General features: G+C 37.9%; 1 long non-coding RNA gene across 3 annotated transcripts in view; it reads left to right on the top strand.

Moving 5' to 3' along the window:
• The window catches only part of LOC112825852 (uncharacterized), a 56,695-nt gene that overhangs the window by 38,403 nt on the left and 4,288 nt on the right, over window positions 1–14,004 (top strand). The window contains exons 2-3 of one of the 3 annotated variants that reach the window (XR_003208801.2): window positions 668–969; window positions 3,586–3,648. This is a non-coding gene — a long non-coding RNA (uncharacterized lncRNA). Of the gene's footprint in view, window positions 1–667; window positions 970–3,585; window positions 3,654–14,004 lie in introns of all 3 variants that reach the window. The other 2 variants (XR_012378014.1, XR_012378015.1) reach the window with 2 other exon arrangements.

Raw genomic sequence — 14,004 nt, 5'->3', positions numbered from 1 at the left:
AATTGTGAAAAGTCTTGAATGATAAGGAATTGCATGTTATTTCATAGGCAATAAAAGTCACCAGAAGATTCATAAACGTGACAATAATGTAGCAAGATTTTCATTTGATAATGTAATCATGGCAGCAATATGGAGGGTGAATCCAATGGAAAAGAAATTGGTGGCAATGAGACCAATTACAGATTATTAGAGTAGTTCAGACAAATGATTATAAGGCAGTAGGTAAGGACACGGAGAAATGGGGCATAGACCCCCTCCCTCTGCACCGTGGGGAACATCGTCACGGGAACGGATCACCAGACCCCGGTGGCCATCGACGTGGGCATGCTGAACGTGCTGCCCCAGCTCCTGATGCACCCCCAAGTCCTCCATCCAGATGGAGGCAGCTTGGGCCTTGAGCAGCGTGGCTGCAGGGCCTCTCCAGCACATCCAGCAGCTGGTAGCTTGCGGCATGCTGCCTCCTTTGGTGGTTCTGCTGAAAAACGGAGAATTTAAAGTCCGGAAAGAGGCTGTTTGGACCGTGGCTGACTTCATAACTGGAGGCACCATAGACCAGTTGATCCAGCTTGTCCACGCTGGCGTCCTGGAGCCACTGGTGAATCTGCTTGCCATCCAAGACACCAAAATTGTTATCATCATCCTTGATGTTATCTCTTTTATCCTCCAGGCAGCAGAGAAGCTCTCAGAGAAGGAAAACATGTGTCTTCTGATAGAGGAAATGGGTGGCATTGATAAAATTGAGGCTTTGCAACTTCATGAGAACCCTCAGGTTGCCCTGACTGCTTTGAACATTATCGAGAACCATTTTTCTGAGGGAGAAGAAAGTGGCACAGTATTACCAGCCCTGGACCAAGATCATGAATTCTTAAACCGCTTAAAACAATACCAAGGCCCCATGACTCCTAAACCAAGGAGCAAACCCTAATGGGTAACTTCTTTAAGAACCTTCTATGTCTTGGCATGGCACAGGTGTAAAGCTTTTTAAACTAAATGTTAATAAAATTTTCAACACCTTCCAAAAATATTATTCAGTAAATATTTGTTGACTATTTATGTGGTAGGCCCTGTGCTAGCTGCTAGAAAAACAGACAAACAAACCAAACTATAAATGATCTAAGACAAATAAAAAATAGGTAGTGTGGGTGTGTGCATGTGAATGTGTGTGTATATGTATATGAATAGAAGAGCTATTTTTAAAATAATGGTATTTTCTTTGTAGAAGAAATATAAATAATTTTACGTTTTCATTAAACATTATTGGATTTTCTAAGGTGTCTACAATGAGAATGCATCACAGTGTTTAAGTGTTATAATTTAAAAATACATATATTGGTTTGCCTCCCAGAATAGTAGTGAGAAGATAGATGTGTGAACAAACAACTAATAGCTCTAAGGTAATTGTTATGATAGAGAGATGTTGACAAAATTACTGAAAGCATGTGAGCACTAGCATCTACGTGTGCCATCAAGAGACAGAGAATCTTCATGAAGGAGGCAGCATTTCAAGTGAAGCTTGTAAGACCTGTGAGATCTTCTTACAGAGAAGAGATACTCCAGGTAAGGGGAATAGCATTGGAAGATTAATCTGAGTGAAGAGGCAGGTGTCAGATTCTGAAGAGTCTTGTATTTTTTGCAGAAGTGTTCAGAATTGATCTTATACCGCATTATGAAAATGCAAGCAGAAAAAAGACATGCCAATGTTCATCCCATGAAAGCCATTCTGGCAGCAGTATAGAAGTTAGGTCAAGGTGAGGTGGACCCTGGGATGAAATTAGAGGCAGGCAGGAAAATCAGTAAAGAGACACCTGTGATAGTTTAGGTGATAATTAATAGGCAGTAGTGATTTGATTGGTTGGACAGTGTGTGTGTGGGGGGGTGCATGTCTGCATGCACATGACACATGTGCTTTCTGGGTAGATGGTCAAAGGAGCAGAAAGAACTTATGAGGTCTATCAAATTACTTTTTTTTTCCCTCAAATGAGGGGATAATGGTGTTATTCACCATAATAGGAGATATATGATTAAGAGATTGGTGGGAAATTAGGCTGAGTTTAAGGTACATGTGGGATATCCAACTGGAAAATTTTAGTAGGCAGTTGTATATATGAATATAGACCTCATGAAAGAGATAAAGAGGTTAAAAATCAGTAAGATTTGACGATTCCTTATATGCAGTTGGAGGGGATGGTTGTGAGACTGCCATCCAGTCAAGTTTTTGAAATTCAGTTTGCAGTTGTTCAGAAATAGAAGATGATAAGACAAAGAACAAACTTGTAGTTGTTTCTCAAGACAGGGCTCTGTTGGGTCCATCATGACCATGAGGCTCTCTGGCTCTCTTCTGGGCGTGGTAGATTATTTTGTATCTCCTCATTTAAGTCCATCGTTGCTTCCTTTTTCTTACGGTGAAGTATTGCAGACCCAGAAGTGAACCACCAAAGGGAAGTGGAAGCCTGGAATATGATGTTGTTTAGCCATATACTCTCAACTGCTATGAGCCATATTGGTTATATCTTTTTGTTTCTTAAGAAAAAATGCGAAGAAATGAGCAGTTAGGCTTTCAAGGTTTTCTTGATCTTGTCTTCTTAGATGCAAGAGATGAGTGGATTTTAAGAGAGACAAGTGGATAAATTTTTAAGGTTTTTTTTTTCCTGAAAGAATAAATGAATCATATAGTCTGATTATTTATTTATTTATTTATTTATTTATTTATTTATTTATTTACCTTTTAAAAAGACTTTATTTATTTGTCAGAGAGAGAGAGAGCACAAGCAGGGGGAACGGCAGGCAGAGGGAGAAGCAGGCTCCCTACTCAATCCCAGGACCTTGGGATTATGACCTGAGCCAAAGGCAGACCCTTAACCGACTGAGACACCCAGGTGTCCCTGGTCTGATTATTTAAATACCTACCTCTGGTCATGATAAAATTGCCAGCTGACTCACATATCTTTTCAGATTCTTATTCTTAGGAGAACTAGTACTTGTGAGTGTCTATTGCATAGGAGTCATTGCTCTAGGTACTTTGCATATTTGAATGAATATAATGTGCACAACAGCTCTGAAGGTGAGGTAGATGCTATTGTTATATACCATTTTATGGATTAAGAAATTGAGAAATAGATTAAGCAATTTGTCCTAGTAAGTGACAGTTTGACTCAAAACTTTATGAGCTTAATCCTGATGCTCTAGTGTATATTAGTTACTTTAAAAGAAGTGATGAAAAATCATGATAAGGGTTATAGATGTATTTTCTTGAGTTATAAGTATATTTTTAAAGAGTTTGAAAATATATATAAAAATATCATAGGTGCCTCATTACACATCTTTACTAAAGGGTAAAATCATTACAATTTTTAAAAGTATTTTACATGTCATTTGATATTCACAACAATCGTGTGGGTAAAGCAGAGAGCAATACTTTTGTCCCCATTTTCAAAGGAGAAAATGAGGTTCAACAAGATTAAATGACTTACCCAAGGTTGCATGGCAAATAGTAAAGTTGGGACAAGAATTTAGATTTCTCCAGTGTTTTTCCCTTCAAGCCATCTTCCTACTTTCATAAACAGTAATCCCATGATACCTTTGCAGGGTAGAGGAAGCATGTGACATTTTTTGAAATGGGTGTTTTGCTGAATCACAGAAGAGTGCAAAGTAAGGTAAACATTTACTATTGGTACAGTATTTAATACCAAATCTAAATGTCAAGTGAAGAGTAGCTAAATCTTTTTATTCATCTATCTATCATATCAGAGCTATGAGATTCAGTCTTACAAATCCAGTTTTAGAAATGACAGTTTTTCAAAATGAATATTTTGGAAATTAGACTATTTTCATTGCCTGTTGCTCTTTTAAATATTTTTTCTTAAATAAATTTAAAGTGTTTCTGAAAAGAATTAAAAATCTTATTTGATCTTATTTAAGGCCATTCTAAAAACCAACCTCTTGATGTTATTGTTCACTGGAATAGTTTCGGAAATATGAGAAGATTCAAAAATTTTATTTGATCTTATTTAAGGCCATTCTTTTTTTTAAGATTTTATTCATTTATTTGACAGAGACAGACACAGCGAGAGAGGGAACACAAGCAGGGGGAGTGGGAGAGGGAGAAGCAGTCTTCCCACTGAGCAGGGAGCCCGATGCGGGGCTCGATCCCAGGACCCTGGGATCATGACCTGAGCCGAAGGCAGACGCTTAACGACTGAGCCACCCAGGCGCCCCTTTAAGGCCATTCTAAAAACCAATCTCTCGATGTTATTATTCACTGAGAATAGTTTTGAAATAATTAATTGTGATTGTATCATAGATTAGTACAGTTTATCCCTTCCGATTTTTTGTTTGTTTTTAAAATTCACAATACCCTTTGGAGGTTAATCACTCTGCTCAGCTACACATTGTGCACTAATAAAATCATAGTGTTTAGAACATTCTAGAGCCATCCTTTCCAAGTTCTTACTTCAGTTCAGTAAACCATGTTTCCTTCCAGGCATAGTGATTTTCTGGAACTTACTCTGAGAGCAAGAACAATAGAAATGCCCTGAGCTTGTTACAAATCCGAGAAATAACTATAGGAGAAAGTTTATAAATGAGATATATAGAAAGACAAATAAATTAAGGGTGTGGACAAGGGTAGAGAGGGAGGTGGTAGCAGGAGCTAAAAAATTAGGACAACTTCTTTCTTGCTGGTTTACTCTTCCTGCAGAAGAAGTCTAATCACTATGCTCTCAGAGGATTTAAGAACATGCCTTCTGGCTAGCAGCCATGTGGTGGAAACATTTGCAGCTCTTCATCCTTGAGTTAAATTTTGTCTACAGTGAAGCAGATCAGATGATGAAGGAAAGGCTGGTTAATGAAGTCACATAAAGTTGGTCTACTTATTTTTTGCTTTAATGATGCCAAAGTTATTCCTAGTTTACTGAGAACCAGAATGGCTTTACAGGAAATAAAGCCTTGGGCCCTGAGTTTGGAGCCACATTCAGTCATGTAGACAATGATAGGCATTGCAGCACATGGAAATAAAAGCTAACAGTGGCCTTTTATTTTTTTTAAAGATTTTATTTATTTATTTATTTATTTATTTATTTATTTATTTATTTATTTATTTATATGAGAGAGAGTGCGTGTGCACACAGGCTGGCCTGGTACGTGACAGGGGTGGGAGAGGGACAAGCAGACTTGTGCAGAGGGTTCCATCTCACGACCCTGAGATCATGACCTGAGCTGAAGTCAAGAGTTGGACACTTAACCCACTGAGCCACTCAGGTGCCCCATGACAGCAGATTTTTAAGTTGATGCTGTAGTGTCCATGTATATAATCACTCCATAAATTCCCTCACTTTGTATCATGAATGGGACAGTCCTCTTTTTCACATATACTTCTCAGCATGCAATCTTTCTTATTCTGATGGCTATTTTTTCTATTTACCATATCTCCCGTACGAAAACTGTGGTTGTTACAGATGGTGAGGTGAGATAGTATAGCTGAAGGTAATGGAAAATCCACCCTTCCTTGTCGCTGCCCTCCCTATAGATAGCTTCTATATATCTTCCTAAAAGCCAAGAAAATTTTCCATTTGCCTATATTTTATTTTACTTTTTCTTTCTCCTCTATGTTCTTACAGCATTTAACTCATGCCTCTGATACGGAATCTGCTGTCTAATATGTACGTTTTATAGTTGTCTCTACTGCTTGATAATAGTCATCACGTTATATTCATCTTTGTATTGTTCTCTAACACCCAGCAAAATTACTCCTTGTACATAGTAGACATTTAATAATTGTAAAATGAATAAATGAGATCACTATTTCCATATGTTTTCTCTGCTTCTATTTTTTTGCAATGCATAAGATATATTCGTATATCTTACCTTTTTAAGAAACAAAATTAGGTTTTGTTACTTGAAGAATGTGCTAAATCCTAGATAATTCCTTTCTTGATGATCAGGATAATAGTCAACCAGCAGCAAGCTCCTGAGAGATTTTTAGAATCATACCAGAATCAGATACCAGTGAGTCCAAATGTACATGAGGAAGAAAAGTCATCATTAGTTGATTATCACTTTTGGTGCAAAGTTTGTCCTGGTCCTGTTCTTGTAAGGTCCTGCAAGCCCTGTCTCTTGACTGGGATGTTGGTTAGCCTTTATGATGTGGCTAGGGAATGGGGATGGTTACTGATGGTGATGATGATAGCTATGGACATACTAGGCACTGTGCTTTCCACATTCATTATTCCATCGAATTCTATAGTGCAGGCACAGAGAAGGTAAGTGATTATCTCAGTGTCACACATTAGCCTGTGAGGGAGCCTGGCATCCAAACCCCCCCCAGGTTGCCTCTAGCTCTTACACTTAACCACAACATATTCTATTCCTGTCAAGTTTCTCTTTCTGGAAACAGAGAGCGAATTGAAATGATAAATGGCAAATTGAATCTTCTCATGGAAATAAAATTAGTATAGGGCATTATTTCCTATGTATTTTTAATGACCCTTGACCTCATTTTTAATAGAAGTGACTATGAATATATTTAACCTATTGATTACTGTGCACAGCAAGTACCAGTATATGTATGTGAATTAAATAGGGCAACTAAGTAATGAACCATTTTAAATTACAATAAATGTATACTATTTCATTATACTGTTTGGAAGAGTTCTTATTTTCTTAATCTGTGCCTTATTTTCTACCAATCAGAAGAGGAAGTAATAGTTTTTATTATAACTATGTAATTCAGAAACGCTTCTTTGGAGGGATATTTACAGGCATTCTCAAGGAGGATTTTGTGAATACTGAGTCACTTCAAAGATTTTTGCAGCTTTCCTTTTCATTCAACAAAGCTTCCTACAGAAAGAACAAGCAGAGAAGATCAAATTCTTCATTATTATACATCTTTCAAAATGAAGATCTTTCTACTTTTATTATTTTTTAGATCATTCTATTCTTGACTTATTTCATTGTCATTCATAACTTTATCTTGGAACCCTAGCTGAATTTTGAATTATTTAATTATTTACCACAATTTCACTATACAGCTGACCTTTGAATAACATGGGAGTTAGGGGCACCAACCCCCATGCTGTTGAAAATCGCTGTATAATTTTTGACTCCCCCGGAGCTTAACTGTTAATAGCCTACTGTTTATCAGAAGCCTTACCAATAACACAAACAGTCAATACATATTTTGTATGTTATATGCATTATATGCTGTATTCTTATAATAAAGTGAGCTACAGAAAAGAAAGTGTTATTAAGAAAATCATAAGGAAAAGAAAATACATTTATACCACTGTACTGTAAAAAATCTGCATGTAGGTGGACTTGCACAGTCCAAACCTGTGTTGCTCAAGGGTCAGCTCTGCAATATATTTTAACACTGAAAGTTTTGTCATTAATGGTGTTCAAACTGAAACATGACTCAGATTCTGAATGCAGAAACATAAAACTCTTGACCCTGCTTTCAAATCCTACATTTCATTTTCTGATTGTATATAATACTAGTTTTCAAATGGGTACTTGTCCCCCAGGCGGCATTTGACAATGTTTGGAAACATTTAACTGTCAGGACTTAAGGTGCTACTGGCGTTTAGTGAATAGAGGCCAGAGCTGGCTGATCATCCTCTCATCCAGAGGACACCCCCACCCAGGTATCCCATCCAAAATGTCAAGAGTGCTGAGGGTAAAAACATCTAGTTTATTAAAATTCCTATTGAGAACATTGCTTTACTACCTTTTCAGCTACTTTAGAGGATTTTTAGACTCTGTATGGAAAAGTTAATAGGTCTGATTTATAAGGGAACTTATATATTCAAATGAAAGTTGTGCTTCAAAGTCAAAGAGACACAAGGCAAGAATGAGAACCGGACCCTAACTTGAGGAGCTTGGTTTTTTTCCAGGAGAGGGGAGGTTCTTCCCTAATGAAAGCAGGGAAGAAGGAAATAATGGGTGAAGATGCAGATAATTTTGAAGATGTGTAGATATAAATTTCCAGGTGTTTGTATCAAATGTCTCCTATTTACTCTGAGATAAGAGGTGAGATCATCTGTTGGGAGAGAGAGAGGTAGCAGTGGTAACCTAGGAGGTTTAAGAATAATAGAAGTTGAAATCGCCACTGTAAAGAATGAGCAATGGTTGTTTTTGAAGTTAAAGAGACAGGTGCATCATGATTCAGAGAGCTCGTAAAGTTCGTGCTGGAAATAAACAGGGGCTAATTTTTTCCTGAGTGGACTAGAGTGCAGGGCAGAGTTCTAGCCATGGCAAGGAACTTGGGAAACCAGTAGAAAACTAAGGAGAAGCCCAGTTAAAATGGCTGGACAAAAACTGTGATAGTTAAGGGAAACAATTGTATCTTGATGGGCACGGAAGGGCCCAGGTTTATGGTGCAAGATTGATCCTTAGTCCCAACTGCAGATGGGACTCATTAATGTTTCAAGCATTAGCTCCACACTTCCTAGAATAAAGCCAAGCATGTTGTAGATGCTTAATAAGTATTTGAATGAATAAATGCCACATTCTTTACTAGGCACTGAAGATATATACCTTGCTGAAAAAAATGGTCTTTTCTTGTATAAGCTGGTTTGATTTGTATTTTTTGGCATTTTGAGACCGAAAGAGATATACAAGATACAAGAAACAAGCACAGTGTTCTCTAGGACCCAAAGGAGGGCCATCTGATCCAGTCTTGAGAGGTCAGAGACATATTCCCAGAGGGAGTGAGATTATAGCATGTCAAAGATGGGGCAAAATCATTTTATTTTTTGTAAGGATGTATCCACATGGGCTCAGGTAGGCAGGACTGACATGGAGAAATTCACCTCTTTCCCTAAATTCCTTTACCTTCCCCACCAGAGAAAAGTTGTTGCCAGGAAAATCCAACAAAAGCTTCCAGTCCAAGGAAGCCTCACACACATTGTGAGCCACCTCCCCACCTTACATAATTTACCAAGTACCGTATATATACATTCCAAAGTCAAATTGCACTAAATCAAGGACAGTGGATTGAAGAGATGGTGAAAGTCCTGAATTTGGGGTGGAAGACAAGCATTTTACGTTTGGTGTCATTACTTGAGTAATGTTACTAACTATTGCAGGGGAACTGTTAAATATTCCTACCTCAGTTTCCTCTTAGGCAGCATGAAATTTGTATCATCTCTTATGTGATATTAATCAGTACCATAAAAAGGAATCAGAATGCTTGGAGCAAAGCGTACTAAGAAAATTTATTTTCTTATTCAAGATACATTTTTGGCTACATTTACAGGGAAACACGTTTCTTTGTATTAATCCATAATTAGGTGTTAGGTTATAGAGCAAACCAACTGTATTTTTCTGATGAAATAAAATAAGTTTTTGCTCCTTCGGGCTTATGTTTTAAATTATTGGACCGAATTCTTGCTAATATGTCTTTTTTACATTAGATGTGGTGTTCATGCTACAAATCACCTGATAGTTATTAGAATATTTTCCAAGGAATCTGATGCATAAAATGGGGCTGAGGGAAAGATAGTCCTTTGTTCGTTTGTACCAGATTCCAGAAATCTACTAGTTCTGAGGAAAAAACTAAGAATGTATTTATTTGTAAGTTATTTTATGTTTTTTAAGGTATTTTTTATCATAAATTAGTTTAATTATTCCTCACAATAATTCTGTGAGTTAAGTATTATAATTTTGCCCATTTTATACCTTGGGAAAGTAAGGAGGTTAAAGAGGTGGCCTAAGACCCAGGAGTTACTGGGGCACAGTCAGGTCACGTGGGCTGCCTCACTCGCAGGGATGGTGTCTGTGCTAGCCTCCTTGTGGAAAAGTGCTTCTCTATCCTTACCTCCAGTGTGTGTTCTGCCTGGGAGCTGCCTCACCTTGTGACCTCAGTCTTCTGAGCAACACCAACTGGCCTTGGAGTGGTTACTTGACCTAAACTGGACTAATAATAAACCTCTTGACCCAGCTCATGAATACATGAAGGGAGCCTAGACAATTAGAATCTTTCCTCACATTTTTTTTAACCTAGACAAAGAGAGAGATGGAGGAACGTGGGGGAGGAGTTGTGGAGAGAGATTCTTCTTCTAGGCCTGGGAAGCTGTTCTTATGGGAGCCAGAAGAAGCCACTGAAATTTGTCGTGGTAGGCACATGGAGAGTGCCGGTCCAAGAGAAGGAAGCTGACCGGGCAGCGTTCATGACCCCGATCCAGTTTTCCCTCATGACAACTGTGTTTTTCAACCTGCTGCCTGTCTGGTTTCCTGAGCCGATATATACCTCCTTTTCCTTGGACTAAGCTAGTTCTAGTTGGGTTTTTGCAGCTTCCCACAATCGTCCTGACTCACACAACTATGAGGAGGCAGAACCAGAATTCAAAAGATTTTCTTTCTGGGCGCCTGGGTGGCTCAGTTGGTTAAGCGACTGCCTTCGGCTCAGGTCATGATCCTGGAGTCCCGGGATCGAGTCCCACATCGGGCTTCCTGCTCAGCAGGGAGTCTGCTTCTCCCTCTGACCCTCTTCCCTCTCGTGCTTTCTATCTCTCATTCTCTCTCTCAAATAAATAAATAAAATCTTTAAAAAAAAAAAAAAAAGATTTTCTTTCTCCCATCTCCATGCTATTTCTAACCAAACTACAATATTTATCATGCCTCTGTTCTGGGGTCTCACATCCTTCTGGAATTAACATTCATTTATACTGACAAGACTAGAGAAGTTGTGCCAGGCGCAAGTTTCTGGCTTTCTCTCTTGGCTCTTATGGTTTAGGCTTCCTGAACACTCCAGAGTGGTATTTCTGGTAAGAAAAGCTAAACAGCCAGGTGGACTCAGGAGAAGCTAAGTCCTGGGCTGAAGTAAGTTATTCAGATTTTGCACATTTACAGCTGCCTGGAACTCTGCTGTTAGGTCTCTGATCCCATTTCCCCCCTTTCAATAATAAAAGCGAAAAAGTGGAAAATCTTGGCTATTTGGATGTCATGTAATCCTTGACCCAGATTCGTATTCTCAAATAACATAAATATAGATTTACACTAAAAAAGCATGTGCTTTTATCTCCATATAATGCATGCATTATATAATTAATATAGACTTTATCTTTAACAAATTATAAGATTTTTTGGCATAGAAGTAGGACACTCAATTAATGATTTTTTTCAAACCTCATAGTTCTTATAATCTTCATAATAACTCTCCGTGATTGGTAAGTCTTTTTAAATTCAATTCAACTTAGAGGTGAAGAAATTCATTTCAGAGGACTACATCATGCTCTCTATAGTCATAAACCAATATATTCATAGGATATATCATTTATGACAAGAAAGCAGCTCTGCTGAGTTGTTCTCGGCCACTTGAATAGGGCCATTTTCATTGAACTAATTGGCGTAATAGCAACAACAACAGTAACAACAACAAAGAACCGATTCGATAGAAATATTCAAGGAAGAACATGAAAGACAAAACCAACCTGAGATCCATAATTCAATTAAGAGAGTGACCAAGATTACAGTGAAGAGTTTTAGAAGGTCAAGTCAAATTCTGCTTGTGTTCTCACTGACCTGCAATGCTGTGTGACAGGATTCAGTGCCAAGTCAGTTTTAGCTGTCTCTTTTTTCCTTACCACACTCACAGCTTCTACTGCCATCAGGAGAGGCAATAAAAGGCAATAGAAGCCGGAGGCAAAAACAATAAAAGGGAAGCAGACCCCTGCTTGAGTTTTCAGGTTACTCATCATCCTGGTTCATGGACTTTTCATGAATATGTATGTAATTTCTTCTTCATTGCCAAGTCACCTGATTTCTCAAGTCCTGGCTTAGGAAATGAGATGAGCAGGGAGGTGTGCCATTGGCTCGCAGAAAACTGTGTTTGTTACAAGTGCCTTTGGTCTTATTTTTACTGTACAAAGTGTAATGTGCCATGTAATTACAAGGCTTGATTGTTTAGACTCTGAGGTTAAAGAAGGTAAGGATTAGTCTCTCTATTTTTTTTAATTCCCATTTTTCTATAGCAGTTCTACTTTGCTATACTCCTACATTCCAAGATACGGTTTGCCAGAACAATGATCAACATTTTGATGTGTGATGCACAGATAATCTCTCCAGAATAACTGGAAATTTTAATATTTTGGGGATTTGAAATAATACATACATAAGCTATAGAATGTGGCACAGAATTTATGTTTTTCCCCAAAGAGAAGAAAAACACTAGGTGTGATACCTATTCTAAATTTGGTGGATGCTTTTGAAGAATTTAAGAAATCACTTCTTCCTAAAGAATTTGTTAAGGCTCTGGGTAGCTGAAAAGTCAACAATAAAATTACTCTCAACTACTACAGTACATGGGTCCACTTTCTTCACTTATAAAAACCAAGTTTAATTATGCCTCAGATACTGCATTAATTGCTACATATATTTATATATGTATATATATATACGTATATGTATATATATACGTATATGTAATTTTTATACATGCATTTTCCTTGTTTAAACTTCACGGCAATATGCACGGATTAGGAATAACTACCCCCATTTTGCAAATGAGAAGTCTGGGACTACACAATTAAGTAGCTTTCCCTCACCTGCAGCTAGTAAACAACCAGGACTACATACTTAACCCCTACATTATACTCTTTCCTTTTGGGGGGGCTTATTAAAATAACAATAAAACAAATTTAAAAATTTACATTCTGAAATATTATGGAAGGGACACCTGCCTGGAGGCCTAATTCTTCCTCATCACTAATCTGCATCTTAGTAAGGCATTCTTCCTGAACTAGAGCTCCAAACTTTTGTTACCTTTGGTGACAGTTCTTTAATTAAGCTAACAGATTAGGACATAAATTCATGAATATACTGTAATGATTCAAAAACAGACACTGGCACCCTTATTCCCACCTAGACAAAGAGCCATAGTTCAAAAACCTGTTTGTGTGGCCATCATTGAACCTTACCTCTTGAATTAACTATTCCAGTGCCTGTGTTGGAATAGCTCAAAAAGAACATTTCTAGAGGACATATTTGTAACGTGGTGGTGGTGATACTCTGATAATGAATGAATTACGTTTGCTTTATGGCTATTTTCTTTTTTTTTTCTTCCTTAGTCACCTACTACTGTTAGCTGCTGGTAATTATAAATAAGAAATTGTCTCATATTTTTAGGATTTCTTAGTATTAGATCATTGTTTCTAGATGGAAGTTGAGTGTTCGGAACTTACGTGACTTACTCAAGATTACAAAAGAGTCAGCCAAAAGGAATAAGAAACTTCCTGGTTTTAAGTGTTAGACACTGGCAACCCAATCTGCCTTTTTACCAACGCTCCCCCTTCAAACCCATGGGCTTTTCATGCAGGGCAAATGGGCTTGTTCTTGGGTCTGACCACTACTGCTGCTCTCTGAAATGACATCAACTTGAATTAGGGTTTATTTCATATGGTTGGCATATAAACCTCAGGGTTTTACTATGAGATGTCAAATCTAAAAGTGAAGGTTCCTTGTCAGTTGCTAATTTCTTTGGACAGACTGCCGGAAGAGTCCATTGTTCCTGGAGAACAAAGGTTTTGAACTTCAGGCAGTCTTGAGTCAAGCTGTAAGTAGGCATAAGGAATGAGACAGCATGACCTGTTGCCCTTTTATTTTGAACCGTAGTTTGCTCCCACTGGGTATCTACCTGTTATGATGTAATGTTTCAGGAAGGGCACTGTTAGCTCTGACTCACACAGGTATCACTGTTTTCTGGGTATGAGTAATTTCTATAATTCATTTATCATGAAATGAGAGTTTATTCATAGTGCTTTAGAGCTTAGAAATGAGTTCTGCATATGTACTGATCATTCTTCTATTTTTTAATTTTATTTTATTATGTTATCTTAATCACCATACATTACATCATTAGTTTTTGATGTAGTGTTCCATGATTCGTTGTTTTCGTATAACACCCAGTGCTCCATGCAGTACGTGCCCTCCTTAATACCCATCACCAGGCTAACCCATCCCCCCACCCCCCTCCCCTCTAGAACCCTCAGTTTGTTTCTCAGAGTCCATATC

This window comes from Callorhinus ursinus, unplaced genomic scaffold, assembly GCF_003265705.2.
Source record: "Callorhinus ursinus isolate GAN/ISIS: 27379988/994484 unplaced genomic scaffold, GSC_fseal_2.0 scaffold4, whole genome shotgun sequence".
Classification (NCBI taxonomy): Eukaryota; Metazoa; Chordata; class Mammalia; order Carnivora; family Otariidae; genus Callorhinus; species Callorhinus ursinus.
This window is presented reverse-complemented; position numbering and strand designations above follow the sequence as displayed.